This window comes from Chiloscyllium plagiosum, unplaced genomic scaffold (assembly GCF_037043375.1).
Source record: "Chiloscyllium plagiosum isolate Xiang-an unplaced genomic scaffold, Cpla_swu_hap1 HiC_scaffold_1, whole genome shotgun sequence".
Classification (NCBI taxonomy): Eukaryota; Metazoa; Chordata; class Chondrichthyes; order Orectolobiformes; family Hemiscylliidae; genus Chiloscyllium; species Chiloscyllium plagiosum.
The window spans coordinates 25,373,952-25,401,033 of record NW_028270139.1 but is presented as its reverse complement, the minus strand read 5'-3'; the positions used below and the strand labels follow the sequence as shown (position 1 = coordinate 25,401,033).

Sequence of the window (27,082 nt, the reverse complement as noted above, 5' to 3'; positions counted from 1 at the left end):
TTCCCAATCAATATCAGGAAAGTTAAAGTCCCCCATAACAACCACCCTATTACTGTCACTCATCTCCTGAATCACCTTCCCTATCCTTTCTTCAATGATTCTAGGACTATTAGGAGGCCTGTAAAAGACTCCTAACAGGGTGACCTCACCTTTCCTATTCCTAACCTCAGCCCAAACTACCTCAGATGGCAAGTCCTCATCCATCGTCCTTTCCACCACTGTAATACTATCTTTGACAAGCAATGCCACACCTCCCCCTCTTTTACCCCCACCTCTGACCCTACTAAAACATTTAAATCCTGGAACCTGCAACAGCCAATCCTGTCCCTGTTCTAGCCATGTCTCCGTAATAGCCACAACATCGAAGTCCCAGGTACCAACCCACGCTGCAAGTTCACCTACCTTATTTCGTATACTTCTTGCATTGAAGTATACACACTTCAAGCCACTTTCCTGTTTACAGGCACCCTCCTTGGAAATTGATGCCAAGCACTGGCATCCTCACACATTGTGTGGCTGTGCCATAAGATCTGTGGGTACTGGGGTGCCATAGTGAATGAGATGGAGGAGCTTCTGGGAATTGAAATGAGCGCGGATCCGGTATCCCTTCTTTTGGGATTGCCAAAACTGCCTTCACTAGATGAATGTGGGAAGAGATTATTCAACATTCTCACGTATTGTGCAAGGAAGAACATTTTAATTTTCTTATGAATGCGGTGTACCAGAAAACGGAACTATTCTATCAGACGTGGCAGCCCTTTTTAAGTTATGCAGACACTGACTTGTCAGCAATATTGACCAGGGCCTTTATGTAGTGGTGGTCTGGAGGCCTTGGGGGGAGGAGGCTTGAATACAAACGGGTATAATAGTTGATGATTTCATGAATGGGAGCTTTGTTGGAGGTTAATTTAATTTGTTTTGAGTTGTGTTAATTTAAGTTGATTTTATCTGGTTTAATCTAGGCTAAGGTAGTTTAGTTTAGTATAGGTTAATAGGTTAAGCTAATTTAAACTAATTTGCTAAGTTCAATTATTTATCAAATTTATAATGTGGAAAGATTGTTCCATACCTTTGTGATAGTTTTGATTTTGTTTTATTAGAGTAGTATGTAGTTCATTGTTAGTGTTTTTGTAATATAAGATTGGTAAATGCATGGCTCAAAGATTGGTCTGGGAGAAATAGATTCATATTTGTGGGACATTGGGCATCAGTAGTGGTGAAGGAGGGAGATGCTCCAATGTGTCAGGCTGGGACAAGAGTCCTGGTGAATCACATAACTAGGACTGTGGGTGAGGATTTAAATGAAATAGGCAAAAGTGAACGCTGCAGATGCTGGAGATTAGCGTAGAGAGTGTGGTGCTGGAAAAGCACAGCATGTCAGACAGCATCCGAGGAGCAGGAGAGTTGACGTTTCGGGCAAAAGCCTTCTCCTTCCTGATGAAGGGCTTTTGCCCGAAATGTCGACTCTCCTGCTCCTCAGATGCTGCCTGACCTGCTGTGCTTTAAATGAAATAGTTGGCGGGTGGATTAAGTTGCATGGAAATTATGAAAAAGTTAGAAGAGGAGAGAGCTCAGCAGTGATTATTAAGGTTTCCAGAACAAGTAGTGGGACAGAGAGTATGGAAAGGGTCAGAAATCTAACTTCAGGCACAGCAGAAATGCATGACTCAGGGTGTTGCGCTTAAATGCACTGGTAAGTGAGCTTGTAAGCTTGGCATGTGTAATGTTGTAATTATCACAGATATGTGGATGTATTGGGATCAGGGCTGGGAAATATCCAAGGATACAGATCCTATTGAAAGAACAGGCAGATGGGCAAAGGGGACGGAATTGCCTTATTAGTAAGAAATTAAATTAAGTCAATAGCAAGAAGCGTTGGAAGGTGTAAAATCTATATAGATTGAGTTGAGGAACCATAAATGGAGAAAAGACTCTGATGGGAGTTGTGTACAGGCCTTCCAGCAGCTGTTAGGATGTGGTGAAGAAAATAAATCAGGAGTCAGAAAAGGCAGTAAGAAAGGCTCTATAACAATAGTCATGGGAGACTTCCATATGCAGACTATGAAAATCAGGAAATAGTAGATCTCAAAAAAAATGGTATTCATGGAAAATCTATGAAACATTTTAGGAGCAGCTTGTGGGTTGAGCCCACGAGGGAATAGGCAATTCTGGATTTGGTGATGTTTAATGAAGCAGACTTGATTAGGGAGCGAAAGGAGAAGAAAGCCCTAGTGGCCGGTGACTGTAACATGATAGAATTTACTCTGCAGTTTGAGAGGGAGATGTTTGAATCATGTGTGATGGTATTATAATTGAGTAAGGGTAACTATAAAGACATGAGGAAGGTGCAAGCCAGAGTTGATTGGAAGAGAAGCCATAGCAGGGAAGATGGCAGAGATTCTGTGGGTAATTCTGGAGGCACAACAAGATATCATCCCAAGGAAGAAGAAACATATAAAGGGAGGATGTGGCAACCATGGCTGACAAAGGGAAGTCAGGGACAGCATAAAAGAAAAAGCAGACAATGAGGTGAAGGTCAGTGGAAGTTTGGGAAGCCTTTAAAAAGCAACTGATGATAACTAAAGAAGCAAGAAGGTGGGGAGAAGATGAAAAATGGGAGTAAGCTATTTAACAATATAAAAGAAGATTGAAAGAGTTGTTTTTAGATATCTAAAAGGTAAGAGTGGACATTGCACCATTGGAAAATGAGGCTGAAGAAGTAATAATGGGGAACAAAGGAATGGCAGAGGAACTGAATACATGTTTTGAATCAGTTTTTACAGTGGAAGGTACCAACAGCATACCTGAACTTCAAGAAAGTCAGGGGCTGAGGTGAGTGTAGTGGCCATTATTAAGGTGGATAAATCACCCAGACCAGATTGACGACACCCAGAATTCTGAAAGTGATGGCTGAGGAGATTATGGAGATATTGATGGTGATCTTTCATGAATCACTGGAATCAGGGAAGGTGCCAGAAGATTGAAAAACGGTTAATGTAACACCCCTATTTAAGAAGAGAGGGAGGCAGAAGACAGGAAATGATAGGCCAGTTAGTCTGACCTCAGTCATTGTTAAGATTTTAGAATGCATTTTTAAGGATGAGATTGCAGAGTACTTGGAAGTGCATGACAAAATAGGCTGAGTCAGAATGGCGTCTTCAAGTCATGGACATGCCTGGCAAATTTGTTAGAATTCTTTGAGGATTAGCAAAGAAATTCAATAAAGGAGAGCTGGTGAAAGTAGTGTGTTTGGATTTCCAGAAAGCCTTTCACAAAGTGCAGCACAGGAGGATCCTAAATAAGATGAGTCCATTGTGTTAGGGGCAAGGTACTGACATGGATAGAGAATTGGCTGACTGGCAAAAGACAGAGTGTAGGGTAAAAAATATCTTTTTCAGAATGGTGGTCAGTGATTAGTGAAATTCTGCAGGTGTCAGTGTTGGGGCCACCACTATTCACAATTTGGATGAAAGAACAATGGGCATTGTTGCTAAGTTTGCAGATGACGCAAACATAAGTGGAGGAGCAGGTAGTGTTGAGGATGTGGGAGGCTATGGAACGACTTGTACAGGCTAGGAGGATGGGCAAAGAAGTGGTAGATGGAATACAAGTGTGAGGTTATGCAGTTTGGTTGGAAGCATAGAGGCGTAGACTACTTTTAAATGTGAAAGGCTTCAGTCATCTGAAGCACAAGGAGACTTATGTAAGGAAGGATGTGCCTTGGAGGGGATCCAGAGGATGTTTACAAGAATGGTCCTGGGGCTGAAATGTTTGTCATATGAGGAGCACTTGAGGACTCTGGATTTATACAGTGGAGTTGAGAAGGATGATGATAAGGATCTCGTTGATACTTACAGAATACTGAGAAGCCTGGGTAGAGTGGATGTGGAACAGATGTTTCCACTAATAGGAGAGACTAGGACCCAAGGGCACAGCCTCCGAATGAAGGGACAGCCCTTTAGAATGGAGATGAGGAGGAATTTCTTCAGCTCTCTGTGGCAATATGTTCCATATATTAACCACCCTTTGGCTGAAGAGGAGAAGTCATTGCGTATATTTAAGACAGAAATAAATAGGTTCATGATTGGTAAGAGGATGAGGGATTAGAGAGAGACGGCAGGAGTTGGGGGTTGAGAGACATATTAGATCATGATCAAATGGCAGGGCAGACTAGATGGGCCAAATGGCCTAATTCTGCTCCTGTATTTTATGCACAGCTGGTACAGCAATCCATTAACAATCTGGTATAACATATCAAGTGTCATTTAAATTCATTATCCTTTGTAATAGCAAAAGTGACCCATTGATTTCAAGTTCTGAAGCATTTATTACAACAAACCATCTGATTTCTATGTGTTCAGTTTGCAGACCCAAAGCACTCTAAATGATAGATAGAGTTGCAACATTGCCTACACACAGAGTTCTTAATGACAAACTCTTTTAAAGGTAAGGTACATATACCTTGGATTTTTTAATGATTTAGATTCCCTGCAGTGTGGGAACAGGTCTTTTGGCCCAACCAGTCCACACCGACCTTCCGAAGAGTAACCCACCCAGACACGTTTCCCTCTGACTAATATACCTAGCACTATGGGCAATTTAACATGGTCAATTCACCTGACCTGCACGTCTTTGGACTGTGGGAGGAAACTGGAGCACCGGAGGAAACCCACGCAGACACGGGGAGAATGCACACAGACAGTCACCCGGGGCTGGAATCGAACCTGGGACCCTGGTGCTAACCACTGAGCCACCATGCCACCCGTAGTTTTAAACATTCTCTGATATATACAACCATAGGAGTTTTGAGTCAAGAGTGTGGTGCTAGAAAAGCACAGCAGGTCAGGCAGCATCCAAAGAGCAGGAGAATCGATGTTTCAGGCATAAGCCCTTCATCAGGAATCATAAGCCCTTCAGATTATGCCCGAAACATTGACACACTCTCGACTCTGACGTCCAGCATCTGCAGTCCTCACTTTCTCCCAACTGTAGGAGTTTTATGTGGTTTCTGGCCCATCCATAAATTTTGGTGAGAGGGATAATGATAGTAACCTTTTTCTCATGAACCTTTGAGGCAGTTGCCCCTTTAGTGCATCCCTCAGCAAGTAGTCTGTGCCAGTTGAACCTGTGGTCAACGGTGTTTCTTTGCAGAAAGCTTTCCACTAAGCGTAACGTGGTGGAGAGATCAAAGATGGCAATGGTCTGAGTGGTCCGTTGTGCTGGGCTCTGTGCCATACCCCCTGGCAAGATGGACCTTTACCCACTTTGTTCACCACCTCAAGAAGAAAAAACTGCTAATATAAACATGCTGAACATCTGGAGGTGTTAAAATTGTGGTGCAACAGCTTTAACGCCAGAATGAAAGGAAATAAAGGAAAGTGGCCTAAAGGAGTATAGCAGGCAGGACACTCCCCTACTGCATCGGGAGTGCCTACAGCCATTGCTCAAACTCCCGGGGTGGCCCCTTTGGATTTAATGGGGCAGTGGCAGTTACTCCAGGTATTTGCCAAACACCGAGAAAAGATTGAAGCAGCGGTGGAACCATTATGTGCCATACTGAAAAAGCATGAGCAGGAAATTCAATTGTTGGACTGAAGAGTAGAGACAATGGAGGAAAGGCCGCGGCATCGGTGACTATGCGAAGGTCTTCGGAGGAAGGATCCGAATGCTGGAAGACCAGGTTTGGGTCCTTCAGGAGCAAGTGGACAACCTGGAAAAGAAAAATAGAAAGAAACCAGAATGTGAGGGAAGATGAGGACCTCCCTGGAGAAGTAGCGCTCGAAGTTCATGACGCTGGAGTTGGAGTCTGGCCTGTTGAGTGTGGAATGAGCTCACTGGATCGCAATGCGCAGGTCCGAGTCAGACCCATGCCCCCGCGCGGTTGTAGTGTACCTCCTGCATTATAAAGAAAACCAGTTAGTGATTGAAACAGCAAGAAGACTGGGAAGAGATTCGCAGGCTTTAAGGCACAAAGACTCAAGAATAATGTTTTTTCAGGGCTTCTCAGGAGCCCTAATTAAGAAGAGAAGGGCATTTGATGATGTTAAGAGAAAATTAAGGGACCTTAACATGCAATATTTCTTGAGGTACTCGGCCTTGTTACGTTTCGCTTATGGAGGGACGGTATATAATTTTGATTCTGCAGAAAAGGCAAAGGACTTTGTGAATTCTTTGAATTAAAGGACTCAAGTCAGGATGGGAGTCTGGGGGCATTGTTACAGACAATGGTATGGGTTTTAAAAAATTTTTTATTGCCCTTTTCTCCTCTCTCCCCTTTTTTTGTAGTTATCTGCTTTATACGTATTGCCTTGATGTAAAACTGGAATTATTTCATATATCAGTCAGTTGGGTATTATCTGGGGCTTTTTTTTTTACCACTGTCCCATTGTTTTTGGATTGGGGGTGGCTATACCTGTAGTTAAGATGTGTGTGTGGAGGGGGTATGGGGTATCCATTGTTAACTCTCAGAATGTAAATAACAGGTTTTCTTCTTTTGTGAATTGCCTGGGGATAGGGCATGGCCTCAGCGAGAGGGAGTTGGGATGGTAGCAAAGATTGGGAGGAATGCACCCTATGGGCAAGGGGGGAGATCTCTAGTGAATTGGGGTTACGTGGGTGTTTGCTTAAGTTAAATACAGTGATAAGTTTTTTAGTTGTAGTATTTTGTTATAGGAGTAGTTTTTAGACTTTATAGAGTTAATGTCTTTGTCACTCGCTGCACCTCAGATAAGCTTCCTCCTTTGGGAAACCACGGGCTGCCTTGGGCAACCATGGCTAGTGATTTGTTCAGGTGGTGTACCTAGAATATAAAAGGGAGCCATTCCCCTATTAAAAGAAAGAAGGTGTTGTCAAGCCTTAGGAAGGAAAGGGTGGACATCGCTCTGCTGCAAAAGATGCATTTAACTGATAAGGAACATCTGAAACTGCAACAGGGGAGTTATGATAGGGTATTCCTCTCCTCCTTTTGCTCCAGGAGTGTCTGTCCTGGTAAGAAGAAACCTACCTTTCCACATTACTGAGCAACTTAAGGCCGAACATGGACGGTTCATCATTCTGAAAGCTCTAATACATGGAGAAGAGTATGGTGTCTTGAATGTGTATTGTCCCCCAGCACACCCACTTAAATTTCTAATTGATGCAGTTGCTAAATTAATGAGTCTTGGGGTGCGCCATATGATCATAGGAGGGGATTTCAATTGCCTAATGGATCCCGAGGTTGACAGCATGCCAAGGGCCTTGGCAGGAGCACCCACACAGGTAAAACAATGACTACAGATGCTGGAAACCAGATTCTGGATTAGTGGTGCTGGAAGAGCACAGCAGTTCAGGCAGCATCCAAGGAGCAGTAAAATCAACGTTTTAGGCAAAAGCCCTTAATCAGGAATACAGGCAGAGAGCCTGAAGGGTGGAGAGATAAGTGAGAGGAGGGTGGGGGTGGGGAGAAAGTAGCATAGAGTACAATAGGTGAGTGGGGGAGGGGATGAAGGTGATAGGTCGGGGGGGAGGGTGGAGTGGATAGGTGGAAAAGAAGATAGGCAGGTAGGACAGTGCTGAGCTGGAAGTTTGGAACTGGGGTAAGGTGGGGGAAGGGGAAATGAGGAAACTGTTGAAGTCCACATTGATGCCCTGGGGTTGAAGTTATCCGAGGCGGAACACCCGCACAATCTAATCAGTCGGTGGTAATGAGTGAGTAGTTGGGATTAGTGGATGTGTGGAGGCATCTCCATCCTAATGGAAGAGACTTTACTTTCTATTCCAACCCACACAAGTGCCATATGCAAATTGACATGTTTTTTATGTCTTCGGATTTTTTGGACAGAATATTGGCATGCAAAAGTGGGAATATAGCTGTCTTGGACCATGCGCCAGTGTATTTAGATGTTAAAATCAAGAGTGGTGAAAGGGATGCACTGCACTGATGCATGGACCCATTCCTGTTAAGGGATAGCAAATTCGTTGAGAACATGACAAGAGAGTTCAAGGCCTTCTGGGTTATCAACTCGGGTACAGCCAGTAATCCGTCATTATTTGGGAGGCCACTAAGGCATATTTACGAGGCCTGATCATTTTGAATTCAATGGCTAGAAGGAGGGTGGAGCAACAACTGATGCTGGAGACTCCGACTGCAGATACCTGAGGAAGTATATTGCTGTATAGTAGGCCCTCTTTGATCAAGCTGCAGCGGATCACGGCCCTCCGAGCAGCTCTCAACTCATTGTACACACAGGTGGCAAAAAAAAGGTCTCCTTTGCTAAATAAAGACTGTTTAAATTTGGAGATAAGCCAAGTAGATATCTGGCCTGGAAGAAAAATGCTTCCCAATCTGTTATGTCTGTTAGAGAGAAGGCTGGCACGGTTACCCATGGGTTGAAGAAAATCATTGTTAGATTTAGGGAATACTTTGCAGAGCTATATTGGTCGGAGGGAGGCAAACACGGTGTAGCGAGAATGCAGTCCTTTTTTGAGAACCTGGACCTCCCCAGTATAAACGTAGAATGGTTTCCCTGTTGAATGCACCTTTGACACTACAGCAATAAAACATCTCCAGGTAGCAGAGCACTGGGGACCAGATGGATTCCCAAGTGAATTCAATAAGGAATTCATAAACATGTCGGTAGAACCACTTCTGGGGATGTATAGCTATTCATATGCATAGGATTATCTACTGCCCTCTCTTAGGGATGCTAATATCTCCCTCATTTTAAAGAAGGGGAAAGACCCTAAAAAATATGCTTCATACAGACCCAATGTCACTGTTGAATGTAGATTTTAAAATTCTGTCCAAGATGCTGGCCCTAAGGTTGGAAAAGGTGTTGCCCCATATTATAAAAGAAGATCAGATGGGTTTTGTTAAAGGCTGTAGCTCCCCCAACAATATCAGGAGGGTACTGAACATAGTGCAGGTATGCCAGCAAAGATTGATCCCGGGTTTGATGGTCTCCCTAGATGCAGAAAAGATGTTTGACCGGATAGAATAGCTGTACCTGTTTGGGTGCTAGAATGCTTCGGTTTGGGGGCAGCCTTTGCCAGATGGGTGGCGGTATTGTATAATGATTCGAAGGCGGCAGTTATCACAAACGGCACTAAGTCAGATAACTTTAATATTGGGAGAGGTAGTTGACAGGGGTGTGCTCTTTCACCGCTGTTATTTACCTTGGCAACTGTACCATTAGCTGAGGCTATCAGGAGAGATCCTGAAATAGTGCACCAAGGATGGGAATGGGAGAGCATAAGATCATTCTATATCCTGACGAGGTCCTTTTGTTCTTGGCCAAACCAGAGGAGTCCATTCCTCAATTGATTCAAACAATTAATTTATTTGGCAGTTTTTCAGGCTACAGGATCAACTTTACAAAATCAGTAGCAATGCCAGTGGGGGATTAGTGGAGGTGCCTTATCTGAAGGATGGAATGCAGTTCCCATTTAGATGGTCATCAAAAGGTTTTTTGTATTTGGGAATTTTTATTACCCCTTCCTTCCACCAGCTGTATAAAGCTAACTATGTATAACTACTGGAGAGGATAAAGCAGGATTTGCAGCGGTGGGAGGGATTACCATTATCATGGTTAGGCCGAATAGCCCTGATTAAAATGATTGTTCTTCCTTGCCTGTTGTACCCCATGAGGATGCTCCCATTGTTGCTACCTAGATGAGTATTACAGAGGCTCAACGGTTGGCTAGGTTCTTTTATTTGGTGTTGCAGGCACCCCCAGATTAAATTTAGCTTTTGCAGGGTGAGGGAGGGGTGGATCTTCTGGACTTGAAGAGATATCAAATAAGCGCCCTGTTAGCATATGTTGGTGATTGGATACGGGGTAATTCAGAGTCGATTTGGCTTGATGTTGAAGCCTCTCAGTCGAGATGTCCCCTTGTTAATCTATTATTTATGGATAAGATGAAATCCGCGACTGAGCAGTGTAAGAGTTCAATCATTTTAAATACAGTGAGAGTCTGGAGGATAATCAGACAAGATGAGGGCAATTGGTTTAAGACTTTGCTGTTTACCCTGTTGGTGGGAGCCCAAGGATTTAAACCTGAGGCAATGGACTCTGGCTTTAAGTTATGGGAGAATAGGGAAATCTCTTGTCTGGGAGATTTATTTGAGGGGGAGATCTTGATGTCATTTAGCCAGCTAAGTCAGAAATATGGATTGTCTAATAGGCACATTTTCCAGTACATTCAGGTAAGGGATTATATATAGAGGAAGACCACGCTCCTGACTCCTGATGAAGGGCTTTTGCCCGAAACGTCGATTTTCCTGCTCCTCGGATGCTGCCTGACCTGCTGTGCTTTTCCAGCACCACTTTAATCTTGACTCAGTTTTACAAGTCAGACGTGGAGAAAAGAGTGCTCCGGTGTACAAGGTGCTGTTTCAGTTAGTACTTTGTAACATTTACAGAAAGAACGTTCCTTAGGGGACGTGGAGGGACTCTGTAGGATGTGAAATCGAGAGCTAGGAGAGGATATCTCATTGGAAATATGGGAAGATATATGGTAAAATGTAAGGAAAATCTCAGTATGTAACAGATCGCAGGCCATGCAATTGAAGATTATACACAGGGCTCATATGGCGTAGAGAGGTTAGCTAAGTTCAAGACAGGAGCATCATCAGGGTGTCCCAAATGTAAAATTAGTATAGGTACTCTCACACATTTCTACTAGTCATGTTGTAAGATCCAGATACTGGGGTGCTGTAGTAAGGGAGCTAAAGGATATCCTGGGTATTGAAGTTAATGTGGATCCGGTATTTCTTCTTGGGTTGCCAAATTTGTTCCCTCTCTGGGGAACATGGAAAGAGATTGTGTAACATTCTTACCCACTGTGTGAGGAAGAACATTCTACTGAAATGGATATCGGAAAACCCCCCAGGTCTTATGGGGGGCCATAGGCTGTTGATGGAGCATCTCCCCCAAGACTACCTCATAAATATGGTGCACCATAAAACCGAGCAGTTTTACAAGATGTGATGGCCCTTTCTAAATTATATTGACGCAGACTTATCAGCAATATTAATTAGGGCCCTGATATAGCCGTGGGAATCAATCTGCACGCCCGTGGGGCCTTGGGAGGGGGAGGCTAAGGGAAAAGAATACGGGTACAATGGAATGGGAGCCTCAGTGGAGGTATGATGAGTAAATAGAATAAAGTAGTGAGATATAATTTAATTTGAATTCAGTTTAATTTAATTTTTATTTAATTTATTTGTAGTTTAGTTTAAGTTACGTAGATATGTTTGTTCAGGTAGAATAGTAGGCAGAGATGGAAATGTGTTGCTGGAAAAGCGCAGCAGGTCAGGCAGCATGTAGGGAACAGGAGAATCGACGTTTCGGGCATTAGCCCTTCTTCAGGAATTAGCCCTTCTTCAGCCCTTCCTGAAGAAGGGCTAATGCCCGAAACGTCGATTCTCCTGTTCCCTACATGCTGCCTGACCTGCTGCGCTTTTCCAGCAACACATTTCCATCTCTGATCTCCAGCATCTGCAGACCTCACTTTCTCCTCCTAGAATAGTAGGCAGTTTGTTGCTGATAGTATCACGATATTGACATTGTTGCACTGCCTCTATCTTTCTGTTTTTTTATATAGATGTTTTGTAAAAGATTTTAAAAAGTTTCTAATAAAATATTTATTAAAAAAAGTATAATGTTGTATGGCATGGTCCAGCTAACTGGAGACTTTACCACACTGAGCACACGTAGGACCTCAGCACCAATGGAAAGCAGCAGTGAATCAAGAAAATGTGAAAAGCTTCCTTTAAAAAAAATTGCATTGGTTATTGTTGAGTTGCAGAAGAATTTAAATGCTTTCCAAAGGCATGATGAATAATAGAAAAGATAACATTGACTATTGTGTCTGGTCGTTTTGGGAAATTATCTCAGAACATAAGGGGCTGGTTTTGCTAACCCGTGGGATAAAATATGAAACAAATTTGTATAGATTTGCTTTCAGTTACTTGTGCTCATTGATTTGGCGGATATCTGCAGTACATAGATATGTGTGGTATACCATGACCTTTGCTCTACATTTCTGCACAGGGCAGTGATAACCTAGCTCCCCAACCCTGTGCGATTTTAGGGAGTGAAAAGGGTAAATACAGTACTCATGTCAGAACAGTGAAAAACCAAATGTTATTTAAATAGATAGAGGCTATTTTGTTTTGGGCGGGGTGACATTTCCTTTCATTTAACTTTGAGCTGTTTGCTTTAGATACTGATATCATCTGTGCTGCAGAAAACCACAGCAGAATTTCATTAGAATTGACTGTAGACCAGTCTGTTTGGTGGATTGGCTCATCACCAGAGGTTTTCAAATTTATATTTTGAATTTATAAAGTGATTTTAAGTTTCCTAAGGTAAAAATATTTCCCAGTGATTAAAAATAACTAATTTCCCATACAAATAATTGATCGATCTCCTGTTGATTTAAAATGTGTTTGTTTCATAACAACAAGACATCTTCAAACACCATTTCTGCCAATGAAATGTAGTCACTGTTGTGTTATAAGGAGACAATTTATGTGCAGTAAGCTCTCACAAAGAACAATGTAGTAGCAACTAGATCATATTGTTTAATGACATAATCTGAGAGATGGATATTGATCAGGACACTGAGGAGAGCTTCTCTGCTTTTATTTGAAATCATGGGGTCTTAATGTGTAAGGGCAAACAGAGCCATAGTTTCACAATGTGGTATCTCAATGGTTATTGTCACTTCAGATAAAGCTAGCATCTCTTCCCCAAAAAGATTATTAACACACTCGGAGGTTACAGAGAAATAGGAAAATGGGTAGTAGAGCAGAAGCAAATTTCTAGCTTGAGTTTGAAACATATTGTTCAGCAGAACAGATGGAACATCATTGTCTGTGTACCCTCTACTGACCTGGAGGTGTGTAATTTGCCCACCTCCCAATGTTAAAAAATTGTCATTCTCATGAACACTTTAAACATGTTTAAAAATCTTGATGAAAGAAATGAATGATATATTTGCATTTTTTAAAATAAAAAAAACCCTCTATACTCTGCAGAACACTTACAACAAATAATTTGATGATGCTATATCAATTTGATAGATATAGAAGTGTCCAATAAGACAGGCATGAATTCTGAGTTGGAGGTGGCCTTCTTAACATACTGGCATAGACACTCAAAAGTAGGTGAAACCTGAGCCAACCATACTAATCCCTTTTTATTAAGATAGGTAGAACATGCACCATCTTACTCTTTAAAGTTATTCTTTGCCTCAAAACATTAAAAGTTAAAACCTTCAAATCAGAATTTTTGCATATTAGGAGTAGCAGTTTTAGAGAAACCTACTTATGAGAGCTTTTCCATTTTTAACATAGCAGATTTCAAAGCCAGACACAGGACAGGATTAGAAAATACAGCAAATGTTTCCGTAAGAAAAAAATATTTTAAAATTGACTGGAAAAACACTGTTTAAACAATCGATGCTGATCTAGAGGTTACATTACACCTAATTCACTTTAACTTAAATCTATGCTAGTGCATTATTACTGTAAATCCATATAATTTGCATTTTGAGCTCCTTTGATTGAAGGTGGAGTTATGTTATTGAGCTGCAGGACTAACTCTCTTTTTAAAGTTGTGTTGAGTATTTTGGAGGGATTTCCACTGTGAGGTTTCTTGTTGTGGCTTAACTAATATATTTCATGAGCTACCTCTCCTGCCCCTTTAGCATCCCTGATGTCCAATTCCAGCCCCATTTTACCATATATCCTCTTGAACAATTTGCCACATAACAGATATCTACTGAAAAGTTGGCAGCCCTTGTGCCCATGCCATATTTAAAAGATCGCGGTGCACCTGGATGAATGTTGGGATTCCAAAACTGCTCTACTTGGTCAAGGATATTTCCAGCAGCTTTCAGAGAAGGGGAAGATGGTCCATGATTCTCCAACAGGGACATTGAGGTCCTGGTGAAGAGGGTGGTGCAAATGAATTGTCTTCCTGGAAGACTAGCAAAGGATGTCATGACACGAACCCTGGCTGCCTGGTGTGAGGTTTCTGCCCAGTTCAGTGCAGTTTCCATAGTCCAAGCTCCTGCAACCACCTCCTCCCCACCCCCCCCCCCCACCCCAGGCCAACAAGGCTCATACCCAACACTCTCACTAAGCGTGCCAACTGCTTCCCTCATTTGCTCTCAAACCCCAACCTCCCAGACCACTAAACAAGAATGCTTTCTGTGCCACTTGCTCACAGGCTCAGCACTCTTTCCTCTACCTGCAAGAGTACTAAAAGCCATACCACCCACTTTCATCCCACTCAGCCCATAACAGAACAGGGAGAGCAAATATGGACAGAAGGATTCTACCAACACCCCATAACTGCCCTTCCCTTGCTCCCCACCTCGCCCAAATCCATGCTTCCTGCCCTCCGCCCCATATATACACACTCATACTCACGTTTTACAGGAGAAGTAGAACTGATTCTGTAAGGATGTTGAAACATTGATGTCCCACCAAACAAGTGTCACTCTGCATGCCACTGTAACTCTCACAGAGACCATGTTGTCAGTGTCATTCATTGCACACCGCTTCTAACCATGATCCACAATGCCTTTTCTGTTTTGACTTGCAGGTGCTGTCCGCATCCCCACTACCCCCGCAGTGGAAGAAATGGCTGGAGACCAGGCTCCTGCTCAGCCCAGGCAGGAGAGCAGCCTGTGGTGTTGACAATCAGGGACTTCACCCACAAGTACAGGGAGGGACAGGAGCAGACAATGATATGAGAGGCAATGACCCTCATTGTCCAGAAGCTGCAGCAGAGCAGTGAGTCATGTGACCATCTGTATACCTCCGTGGATAGGTTGGTGGTTGCCATGGAGGGCCAGGCCCAGCATCCTAAGGGTCTGCTGGAGAAGTGCACTCACCTGTGCCATATTGCCCTGGGTATTGATTTTCATGACTGAAGTCATGGCAATAGGGCACTGCCAGGATGCACCCAGCTACAGGAGGATACACACAGCCCCTTCAGTCTCCTCTGAGGACACTCCAGAGTGAGCTGGCCCATGGGCTGTACCCTGTATGCCTCTCTGCCTTTGGAAGTTGAAACCGTGGAGAGTTCACTTGAAACTGGCAAGACCACCCTCGGCATGTCTGGCCTGTCCAGATATAAACATCACAGGATCACCCAACTAAACCTCCAATGTCAACAGGCTTCATTGCCAACCAGGCTCCGTACAGTGATGCTGCTGAAGCAGAGAGTATGTTTAAGTTTAGTAGGAGGAAGAGGAAAATAATGAACTTATTGAGGGCACTTTGGCGGACATGTGTGACAATGCATTGTATGTTATTTGATGCCTTTTTAATAAATGACATTGCTTTTATCTTGCATCTAATTGTTTGTCTCTCTGTGCAGCCCCGACTGTAACTGTTCCAGCATGAGGCATACCTTTGTGGTTGCACCCATGGCGTACCATTGATTGATATCTGTGGTGAGAGCCATTGCAGTATCTGGGAGTAAGAGGAACCTGGCAATGGGTCCTGCTGACACTATTGACCCTTGCCCTACCATGTCCCTGTTCTTTCCCTTGCCTGTCTGTCCAAAACTATTGTGTGAATGAGTTGGTCAGTAAGGTCTAGGTCAGAGTGGCACACAACAAACAAACAGGGAACTAATGTATTAGGATGGCCAGGGATTAGAGACCCTGCAGAGCTGTGTTCCTGTACGGTGCATAGGCCTGCAAGTAATGCTGTTTCTTTTCAAAGTGCATAATGTTGATGGGTCTTGCGGTCCTCTTGCCTCACAAATTGAGGTACTTACCTTGCCCACTCAGAGTGTGATTACAGCCATTTTATTCCCATTGTGCACTTTTAATTTCTAGCACGATGGAAGGCCACAGTGAGTATTCCTTGACCAGTGACTTCCAACCTGTGCTGTACTTGTTGATGAGTCCCAAATAGCTGATTCCTGGGAGCCCTTCTCCATGAACCCCCTGAGACTTCATACTTCCCCACCTCCCCACTGACACAAGTCTGCGCTTGTCCAACTACCAGCCTGAGCCCCGAGCTAATTGAAGCCAGGCTGTTCCTGACTGTATATGAGTCTTGCATGATCCCCTTCCCATTCTATGTCTTGCAGTGTTCTGCCCCTTGCAGAGGCCATTGACCCCCTGACAAGTGTCATCCCCCATCCCCTCCCCAAGCCTGCAGTGCCCAATCTGAACAATAACTTATTGAGTCTCCTTCCCATGGCAGTGGCTCCCATGGTCCTCCATGCCCCCATCTCCCCTCTGCTCCTGTGGGTTGATCTGACAGATTAACCATGCGCCTCCCCCTTGAACTGGGCAGCCCAGATAAAATTACCTAGACCCCTGTCTGGTGGCTGTGTGTATCCCCTATTGTGTTACTCCTATATCCATCTCTTGGACTAACTGCTATAGGAATGACCATGACCACTCCTCAGACTGTCAGTATTATAGACCGTTCCTCATGTCAACATCCCAACAGGGGACTGAACCATGGCTAACATTGGGATTGATATGGCAGGCTGCCTTTGACTTACTGTGCTGGCTTCCCTTGTCTGATGGTGCCTTTTCGGATATCAATGAGGACTATTCCCCTAAAGCTGGAGAATTGGCTGCTTGCTTGTTGTGCATAGTGTGTTAGCTGTACAGGCTGCCGATCTCATTGCAATGCTCTCCCTTACAATCTTCTGATGCCCATACGAAAGAAGTGAAACTATCATGGTATTCGAACAGATGAAAGACTCAACAAACCATCATGGTATTTTTCAATTTCAGTTATATTACACTGTCAACTTTTGCTATAAATTCTGTCTTACAATTGTGTCCTCCACAACCACCTGATAAAAGAGCGACGCTCTGAAAGCTAGTGTGCTTCCAATTAAACCTGTTGGACTATAACCCGGTGTTGTGTGATTTATAACACTGTGATGTCTATTCATAAAACCCATTAAGAGCTCAGGTTTCAGTATGATACACATTACACTGCATTTACAGGCAATAGCACACAACATAGTTGTTCATTATAAATAACAAGTTACACTTCTTTGAGGAGAAAGTGAGGACTGCAAATGCTGGAGACCAGAGTTGAAAAGTGTGGTACTGGAAAAGCGCAGCAGGCCAGGCAGCCTCTGAGGAGCAGGAGAATTGATGTTTCGGGCATAAGTCCTTCTTCAGGAATGAGGCTGGTGTGCCAAGCGGGCTGAGATAAGAGGTGGGGGGGGGGATTTTGGGGGAGGGGTGCTGGGAATACGATAGGTGGAAGGAGGTGAGGGTGAGGGTGATAGGCCGGGGAGGGGGTGGGGGCGGAGAAGTCGGGAAGAAGATTGCAGGTCAAGAGGGCGGTGCTGAATCCGGGGGTTGGGACTGAGATAAGGTGGGGGGAGGGGAAATGAGGAAGCTGGAGAAATCTACATTCATCCCGTGTGGTTGGAGGGTTCTTTGAACCTTTGAACCTTCTTTGAACCTTACCCAATGCAACATCCAAATTGCAACATCTAATAGAATTGGACTTGGTTAACAGAAAAATCACGTTTTGTTGTATGTTCTCGGTTCAGGGTTCTGAGGATGTGTCCTCTTAGACTTAGAGATAAGTCCACTTGGTTGTTGCACATTCAATGTGTTTGTTGCATAAGCTGGTGACACATGATGTCGGTGTGATATTGATGTAATGTGGTACTGTACTGCAACATGTCCACCCCTTGACTGATCATTGCTGACAATGATAACTTGTCCACTTTGAATCTGAACTAAAGGGCAAAGCGAGATTGGAGTACTGTGTGGCTATTGGTTTTGAATAAAGTAGCAATGAATAAAAAGGCAAAGCAGAGATTCAGTGAGCAACCACGTCGGTGCACAGTGAATGAATGTGAAGAGAAGCTGGAAGCCCCGAGATGCACCTTCTATGAATGCACAATTTGGGTGCTCAATCCTATGCACAAAGTGACCTGGCAGCAACATTGCAATGGGAGATGTTAGTGCATCCAAAGTGCAGAAATGAAGTAGGAAACTGATGTCTAAGTGATCGGAGATGTCCCATGGTGATGTGGTGAGGCTGGTACCTGTTCAATGCCAACTTTTGTAGATGGAGGATGTAGGCAGACACTACCCATGGAGTATGTCCAGAAATGCTGGCCAAGATGGATGCCTGGATGAACAGTGAGCGAGAGTCAACTAGGCAAGTACTCAGGCTTTCATCTCAGGAATTGTCACCATCTTGTTTCTCCCCACTGCCTGGTAAAATAACAAACTGCAAATAAATGAAGTGTGACTTATAATGAAATATTAATGCATGGAAATGGACATTTCACTGCTTACTAGTGAGATTCTCATTTTGTCATTAAAAGCCTCAGTAGAAAATCAGACTGTTTTCTCACCATCAAGAACCTCATTTTTCTGGTGGTGCAATATGTTCTCAACAAACTCACCAATGACAGTGTTATTCAGTTGATTCTTTCTACATCACTCTGACTATCTCTTTAAGAATATTATAAGTCTCTATGAGATCAATTTCCATTCTCTTAAATTCCAGAGCAAAACAGACCCAATCTCCTCAATTTCTTCTCACAGGACAGTTCCACTCGCTCAAAAATCAATCTGGTGAACCTCTACTGTACTTCCTCAATGGCAATGACATTCTGCCTCAGGCAATGGACTGGAACTGCAAACAATGCTCCAGATGCAGTCTCACCAGTGTTTGACGCAACTGAAGCATGACTTAGAGTCACAGAGTCATAGAGACCTACAGCACGAAAACAGACCCTTTTGTCAAACTCATCCATGTCAACTGGATATCCTAAATGAATATAGTCCCACTTGCCAACACTTGGCCCATATCCCTCTAAACTCTTCCTATTCATATACCCATCCAGATGCCTTTTTCATGGCGGAATTATACCAGCCTCCACCACTTCGTCTGGCAGATCATTTCATACACGCACTACCCTCTGTGTGAAAAAGTTGCCTCTTAGGTCCATTTTATATCTTTCTCCCCTCACCCTAAACCTATGCACTTAGAAAACAACCCTAGCCTATTCAGCCTCGCCCTATAGCTCAAATCCTCCAACCCTGGCAACATCTTTGTAAATTTTTTCTGAACCCTTTCAAGTTTCACAACATCCTTCCAATAGGAAGGAGACCAGAATTGCATGCAAAACTCCAACAGTGGCCTAACCAATGCCCTGCACAGCCGCAACATAACCTCCGAACTCCTGTACTCAATACTCTGACCAATAAAGGAAAGCATACCAAATGCCTTCTTCATGATCCTATCTACCTGAAACTCCACTTTCAAGGAGCTATGAACCTGCACTCCAAGGTCTCTTTGTTCAGCAACACTCCCTAGGACCTTACCATTAAGTGTATAAATCCTGCTCTGATTTGCTTTTCTGAAATGCAACACTACACATTTATCTAAATTAAACTCTACCTGCCACTCCTCAGCCCATTAGCCCATCTGATCAAGAACCCGTTGTACTCTGAGGTAACCTTCTTCACTGTCCACTTCACCTCCAATTTTGGTGTCATCTGCAAACTTACTAACTATACCTTCTATATTCACATCCGAATCATTTATATAAATGACAAAAAGCAGTGGACCTAGCACAGATCCTTGTGGCACATCAATAGTCAAAGGCTTCCATTCTGAAAAGCAATCCTCCACCATCACCCTCTGTCTTCTATGTTTGAGCCAGTTCTGTATCCAAATGGCTAGTTGTCCCTGTATTCCATTAGATCTAACCTTGCTAACCAGTCTCCCATGAAGAACCTTGTTGAATGCCTGATTGAAATCCATATACAGCACTTCCACAGGTCTGTCCTCATCAATCCTCTTTGTTACTTCTTCAAAAAACTCAGTTCGTGAGACATGATTTCCCACACATAAAGCTATGTTAACTATCCCCAGTGTTCTGGAGAGGAATAAGACAGTGCTATTTTCTGGATCTGTAGATTGAAAGAAGCAAAAATGGTTGTTAGTAGAGTGATATGCTCTTCTTTCAGATGTGGGAGCTTAGGGAGAGTTTATATGTTACTGAGGATTATATCTGCAATAAATGCTGTTGGTTGTGAATCCTCTCAGATCGAATGGATCGGTTGGAGAGACAGTTAGAGGCAATGAGGAATTTACAAGACCAAGGGGTTGTGATAGATGGCAGTTATAGGAAGGGGAAAAAAATTGCAGATACAGTCACATGGATGGGTTAATTCCAGGAAACATGAGAAAGATAGGCAGGTAGTGCAGGAGTTTTCTGTGGCTATCCCCATTTCAAACAAATATGCTGTTTTGGAAAATGTAGGAGGTATTGGATTCTCAGTGGAACACAGCATGAACAGCCAAGTCTCTGGTATTGAGAATGGCTCTAATGCAATGAAGGGTACGGCGGGTTCCAAGACATAGATTATGTTAGGGGACTCTCTAGTCTAAGGTACAGACAGAAGTTTCTGTGGCCAGCAGTGGAAAATCAGAATGATGTGTTGCTTCCCTGGCACCAGGATCAAGGATGTCTCAGAGAGGATGCAGAATGTTCTCAAGGGGGAGAGGGGCCAGCAGAAAGTCATTGTACACATTGAAACTAATGACATAGGAAGAGAAAAGGTTGAGATTCAGAAGGGAGATTACAGAGAGCTAGGCAGGAATTTAAAAAGGAGATCCTCGAGAGTAGTAATATCTGGATTACTCCCAGTTCTATGAACTAGTGAGAGCAGGAATAGGAGGACAGAGCAGATGAATGCATAGCTCAGGAGCTGATGTATGGGAGAAGGATTCACATTTTTGGATCATTGGAATCCCTTTTGGGGTAGAAGTGACCTGTACAAGAAGGATGGATTGCACCTAAATTGGAAGGGGACTAATATAGATTAGATTAGATTACATTACAGTGTGGAAACAGGCCCTTCGGCCTAACAAGTCCACACCGACCCACCGAAGCACAACCCACCCATACCCCTACATTTACCCCTCACCTACAACTACGGGCAATTTAGCATGGCCAATTCGCCTTACCTGCACATCTTTGGACTGTGGGAGGAAACCGGAGCACCCGGAGGAAACCCATGCAGACACGGGGAGAACATGCAAACTCCACACAGTCAGTCGCCTGAGGCGGGAATTGAACCCGGGTCTCTGGCGCTGTGAGGCAACAGTGCTAACCACCCTATTATTCTTACAGATAAAAGAAATATCCTTACAAATTTGTTTCTGAATTTCCCACTGACTTAATCACATGATACACCATCTGCCATCATCCTGCCCACTCACTCAGCCTGTCTAAATGATAGAATTCTTATCATAGAGAATGAGGCCATTCGGCCCCTTGGTGTCATCACTGGCTCTCTGAACATTTTAACTTAATGCTAATTGTAATGAGGTCAGGGGCAGAGTGACTGTGATGAAATCCAAGCTGAACATCTGTGAGCAGATTAGAACATAGAACTGTACAATACAGGAACGGGCCCTTCAGCCCACAGTGCTGTGTTGAACATGATGCCAAATTAAACAAATCCCTTCTGCTTGTCCTCAGTCCATATCCCTCCATTCCTTGCATAGTCATCTACTTATCTGAAAGTCCCTTAAATGTGCTTATCATATCTGCCCCCACCCTCCTCCCTTGGCAGCACATTCCATATTCGTACCACTCTCAGTGTAAAAGAACTTACCCATCAAATCTCCTTTGAACATGCCCTTACTCAGCTTAAATGCATGCCCCCTAGTTTTAGACATTTCAACTCCCGGAAAAAGACCGTCAAACCTATCGATACATCTCATAATGTTGTAAACTTCTCCCCTCAGCCTCTGCTGCTCTCGAGAAAACAACCCTCATTTTTCTAGCCTCTCCTTATTGCTTACACTCTCTGATCCAGACACCCTCTCAGTAAACCTCTTCTGCATACTCTCCAAAGCCACCACATTCTTCCTGTAATGTGGTGACCAGAATTGAACGCAACACTCCAGATGTTGTCTAACCAAAGTCTTATAAAGCTGCAACATGACATTGTGACTCTTGTACTCAATTCCCTGACCAATAAAGGCAAGCATGCCATACGCCTTCTTTACTACACTATCTACTTGTGTGGCCACTTTCAGGGAGCTATGAACTTGAATCCCAAGATTCCTCTCCATATCAATGCTGTTCAGGATCCTGCCATTAACTATACATCTCTCCTTAACATTTGATCTCCAAAAGGGCATCACCTCACACTTACCTTTAAATGTGATCTGCCATTTCTCTGTCCATATCTGTAACTGAACTATATCCAGCTATATCCTTTGACAACCTTCAACGCTATCCGTGACTCCATTGGTCTTTGTATCATCTGCAAACTTACTACATTTTCATCCAAATTATTTATATGTATCATAAACAGAAGAGGTCCCAATATGGTTCCCTGTGGAACACGATTAGCTACGGACCTCCACCCTGAAAAATATTACTTCCACCACTACCCTCTCTGCCTTCTATAAAGGCTATGGTTGAGTAACTGCTGCTTGTTAGTACCATTGACGACCTCATCCATCACTTTACTGATAATTGAGAACGGACTGATGGGTCAATAATTGTCTGGATTAGATTTGTTCTGCATCTTGTGCGCAGGACATACCTGGGCAATTTTCTATATGGTCAGGTAAATGGCAGAGTTGTAGCTGTACTGCAACAGCTTAATTAGGGGGCATGGCAAGTTCTGAGCACAAGTCTTCATTACTATTGACAAATGTTGAAAATGTGTTGCTGGAAAAGCGCAGCAGGTCAGGCAGCATCCAAGGAACAGGAGAATCGACGTTTCGGGCATAACCTATTGACAAATGTTGTCAGGGCCCATATTCTTTGCAATATCCAACTGTTTTGTGATATCATGTGGAATCACATTGGCTAAAGACTGGCATGTGTGATGCATGGGGACACGAGGAGCTGAAGATGGGTCATCCACACGGCACTTCTGGCTGAAGATTTTTGCAAATGCATCAGCCTTATCTTTTTCAGTGATGTGCTGAACTCCCCCAACATTGAAGATGTTGATGCTTGTGGAGCCGCCCCCTCCGCCAGTGAGTTCATGACGATATGCAGGAGGACTGCAGAGCTAGATCTGATGCATTGGTTGTGGAATCACCTGATTTTGCCTATCACTTGCTGTTTGGCAAGCAAATAGTCCTGTGTTATAGCTTCACCATGTTGATACTTCATTTTCAGTTTTGGTTGGTACTGCTCTTAGCATGTCATCCTGATCCTCCATTAAAGTAAGGTTGATCTCCCAACTTAGTGGTCATGATGCAGTTGGCAATATGCTGGGCGATAAGGTTGCAGTTTGGGTTGGAGTACAATTCTGCTGCAGTTGATGGCTCACAGTTCCTTATGGATGCTCAGTCTTGAGTTATCAGATCTGTTTGAAATCTATCTCATTTAGCATGGTGGTGGTGCCACATCAGTGATAATAGACAATAGGTGAAGGAGTAGGCTATTCTGCCCTTTGAACCTGCACCACCATTCAATATGATCATGGCTGATCATCCTTAATCAGTATCCTGTTCCTGCCTTATCTCCATAACCCTTGATTCCACTATCCTTGAGAGCTCTATCCAACTCTTGGCAGTATGTGAAAATCAGCAGGAGGTTTCTTTGCCCATTTTTGACTTTATGGTATTAGACGTTAGAGATCTGGACTCAGTGTTGAGGATTTCCAGGTTAACTCCTGCCAACTGCATACAATTATGCCACCGCCTCTGCTATCTAGTGAGACAGGACATACCTAGGGATGGTGATGATGATTTCTGGAACATTATCTGTAAGGTATGGATCCATGAATAATATTATGGCAGGGTTTTGCTTATCTTGTCTGTGATGGCGATAGGTGGATGCAGGTTAGACGTGATTCTGATAGGTCGGTGGGGAGGGTGGAGCGGATTGGTGGGAAGGAAGGTGGACAGGTAGGGCAGGTCAAGATGGCGGTGCTGAGTTGGAGGGTTGGACCTGAGATAGCTAAGGTTCAATTATATTGTTATGGATTGGACAGACCAAGTAAAGATTGAAGATTTTGCCCTAAAGAGACATTAATAGACCAGATGAGGTTTTAAAATAATCACAATTTCTTTTATTGCCATCATTAGTCTTTTAATTCCAAACTAATTTGAATTCAAGTTATCATGTTGAAATGTGCATGTAGGGTTTTTGGGTCATTAGCCTAACTATTATTCCATTGTGCAATCACCTCTTCCCTAAATAATAAATAATATCCAATGCCCCCTTGAATCTGCTTCCATCAGATTTCTAGGCAGTGCATTCTATATCCTAACTACTTGCAGTGGTAAAAGTTATTTTCTTGCCTCACACTTGTTTCTTTTGCAATGGGCCCTTTAGTTCCCGATCCACTTATGCTGGTGAACATTTTCTTCTTATTCACTCTGTCCAGACTCCTTACGATTTCGAAAACTTCCACCAAATCCCATCTAGCTCTCCCTCCAAAGAAACAGTTGCAACTTTTCCAATCTTTCCTCAAAACTGAAGTGTTTCTTCCCTGAAACCATTCTTATAAACCCATTGTCCATTCACTCCAGTGCATTCAGATCCATGCCACGGTGTGGAGTTTGGAGCTGTAAGCAGTATTCCAGTTGATAATTCTTATCTTATATAAGCCCATCATCACCAACTTGCTCTCGAACTGAACTCTATCTCCTTATTTATGAAACTTAGAATACTTTAGGCTTTGTCAAAAGCTCTCTCAAGCTATCCTGCCACCTCGAATGGCTTGTGTATATATGCAGTCAGGTCTGTCTTCTCTTGGACACTCATTACAAACCTTAATTTGAGACTGTCTCTCTATGTTCTTCGTATGGAAGCTCACATTTCCCCACATTGACTTTCATTATATCACCCATCCCCAAGGACAAGGCAGCATCACCTCATAGGTAAAGACAGGTGGCAAGTATTCATTCAACACCTCAACCAAATACGATATCTACTTATTTAAAACAGATAATATTATCTTGCGGCATTGAATTTCTTGATATCTTTGGAATTAAGCTTCCATGAGCTGTTTGGAAACCAAAATAATTGACAACAAATCAGCAATAAAGCATGACATATGGTAATGTAAATGTGAATTCATTGTATTTCAATTTTCCTATGCAGTACCATTGTACAGTAACCAATATAAAAGGAACAAAAATATGTTTTTAATTAAACAAAGGTAAACCATTGCACACTGCGAATGCTTCAGATGTCAGCTAGAATTATTGACTGATCCTATAATTATTGGATTCTTGATTTTGTCTAATAAAACATGGCAGTGACCCAGTAAAACTGACATCAGATCATCAGCAGTCCTTTACTACTTGGAGTGTTTTATTAATGTTGGTAAAATTCTACTATGCTGAAATAATAAACAATTTGAGCTGTATCTCTATGTTTGCTGATTGCAACACTGACAGCAGTTAGAATCCATCTGTAAATATACATTTTGTATGATTGACTAACTGCTCCCTTTACTGCCTCACAAAAGATAAGCAAAAGTTTAAAACAAGACAATAGACAATTAAATAATCTCTCTGATGACATATTATCCTTTCTATGAGTGCAATAATGGTTTATCCACATGAATTGTTAGATCATGTAATGAAGATGCGATATTCATGACGAGTAGAAAGAGCTGCAGAGATATCTTGTGGAGCACACAGTCTGAGCGAGTATAGATTAATGTCTGTTACGTAATGCTAGTATGTGAATATTGATGGTGTTAAATTTATTTAGATTACCGCAAAATTCTTGCAGAAAAGTAAGACAGTCTTGCCATCCACTGTTCCCATCAGATTAAACATGGTGCCAACATGTGGGTCAGGTCTTATGGAGAAGAATTCCAAAGTATCCTGATTGAAAGAAGGGCTGCAAAGTTAATTTTAAGCTTAGACTGTAGATCAAAGAGGAAATCAGAAAAAAAGTCTTCAACCGCCCCAGCAAGCGGCTGCTACACATGGGGAACAGGTTAAGTGTCTTGAATCAGGAGCAGAGCTCCCAGTGGTCAGGAGATTGGAAGCACTTCTACCACTACCAGAGCCATTCTGAGAGTAGGAAGTCTACAAAAGATGCACATATGGGATGACTGGAAATAGCAATTTGCCAAGTACCAAATAGCTTCAGGACTGTATAAAACAGATCCACATGATCAGACCATGGTACTTTACACTAGGTTGCAAGTCATCTATGAAAGGTTGATCAGATAAAGGATTGATAAGGTTTCACCTTCTTATACTGAAGTCCTGACATCCTTCAGTACATACTTCGGTGCTCAATAATTAGATTTAATATACAGCGGCTGAGAACAGCGGTGTCCATCAAATATTTCACGAACAACCTCTATAGTTTAATCAACAATTGCATACATAAATCTAAAGGATGAATTAATATACAACCACATAGTCATCAGTCTGATGGATGAGCTACTGTCGGAGTTCTTACAGTCTAAGGACGATTTATTGAGCACAAAAGCAGAAAAGTTTGCAAAATAATTTTGTGTCTGGAGTCTAAGCCCTGTTACAGTTCAAGGTAAGACCATAGCTCTGTGAAAGAAGCCAAGTGAGTCAGTGCAGTGAGTAAGCTTGAGCCAAGAAAGTGTGCCACCTAAAGGACTAAAAGTGTACCAACCACCATTTGCAAATGCTTCAGATGCAGTGGGAACAAAATACATTGGAAAGATGTTTACCCAATGGGTGGAGGTGGTTGTGGTGGCGTGGTATGGTAGGGGAGGGGGTGGAGTGACGCTGAAGCCACAGTTGTATTAAATGTAGTCATTTGAAGCAATGCAGTCAATCTAAACCTGCAAGTCATGAAAATAAATGGAAACTGAATTTAAAATGCAATCAAATTCAAGAAATAGGAGAGTCCAAATTACAGACGTTAGACATCTGGGGAGAGATTACTGACCCAGATAACGAGTACCGGTCTGCAAATATCAATGTGCAGGCACTCTTTACTGAACTTAAACTAGGCAGGCACTACCCTTTTGACTGACAAATTAGAATGGTTACATTTTTATTCAATATACTGCAAGTCCCACGAGGGCAAGGTATGAAAGTCAAAGGTCAGATCATGGCAAGACTGAAAAATAAAGGCAATAA

General features: G+C 42.9%; 1 long non-coding RNA gene across 1 annotated transcript in view; it reads left to right on the top strand.

Annotated features, from left to right (window-relative positions):
• Positions 1-15,721, top strand: part of LOC148152087 (uncharacterized) — a 49,099-nt gene extending 33,378 nt beyond the window's left edge. The window contains exon 3 of the long non-coding RNA XR_015754213.1: positions 14,595-15,721. This is a non-coding gene — a long non-coding RNA (uncharacterized LOC148152087). The remainder of the gene's footprint in view (positions 1-14,594) is intronic.
• Positions 15,722-27,082: the final 11,361 nt, after the last annotated feature.